The sequence below is a fragment of the Priapulus caudatus genome, unplaced genomic scaffold, assembly GCF_000485595.1.
Source record: "Priapulus caudatus unplaced genomic scaffold, Priapulus_caudatus-5.0.1 Scaffold1764, whole genome shotgun sequence".
NCBI classification, from domain to species: domain Eukaryota; kingdom Metazoa; phylum Priapulida; class Priapulimorpha; order Priapulimorphida; family Priapulidae; genus Priapulus; species Priapulus caudatus.
Window position 1 is genome coordinate 25,555 of NW_014578825.1, and position 768 is coordinate 26,322.

Sequence of the window (768 nt, forward strand, 5' to 3'; positions counted from 1 at the left end):
GTGTGTGTGCGCGCGCGTGCGTGTGTGTGCGTGTGTGTGTGTGCGTGCGTGCGTGCGTAGCCGCTGAAAGATATTGTCGCAAAAATGCACTCCGATGACTAAGGATACTCTCAACCTTTTGCACGGGTATTGCTCTAATGAATATTAAACGTTTATTGACGAATGAATCGAATCAATCACTTGTTTTATTTATAGAGGAGATATATCTCAATGCTAAAGCCAACAAATTTCATGAAATTTCCAGCACCTAATTATACACCCACAAAATGTTGATTTTTTATGTAAAAATGGTATTTTGGTTATTTCTCAACTACCAGAAAGAGTAGGGATACAAAATTTTTGCCACATGTTAAACGGGGCTATTTTCGGGCGCGCAGCAATTTCAACTATCACTAGCAGATGACCACTGTAGGAGGGCTGATACTGAATGATACTGGCTTAGTGAATATCATGAAAATGCTGGTTGTATCATGTTTCTGACGTCATCAGTGACGTCAGCTGCGGCTCACTACACGTGTACGCGGGCAATCAAAACGCTCTAAAAGTTCACACGTATTGTTATATAGAGAAATGAGCATGTACAGAGGTGGCACATAGTGTTAGCCATCGAATAAAGTCGAAAATGAAAAATCGGTAAAATGTTGCCTAAAACTTTGAGAGTATCCTTAAATGGCGCGCTTTTCGTGATTAGGCAGCCTTGATGTGTGTGTGTGTGTGTGTGTGTGTGTGTGTGTGTGTGTGTGTGTGTGTGTGTGTGTGTGTGTGTGT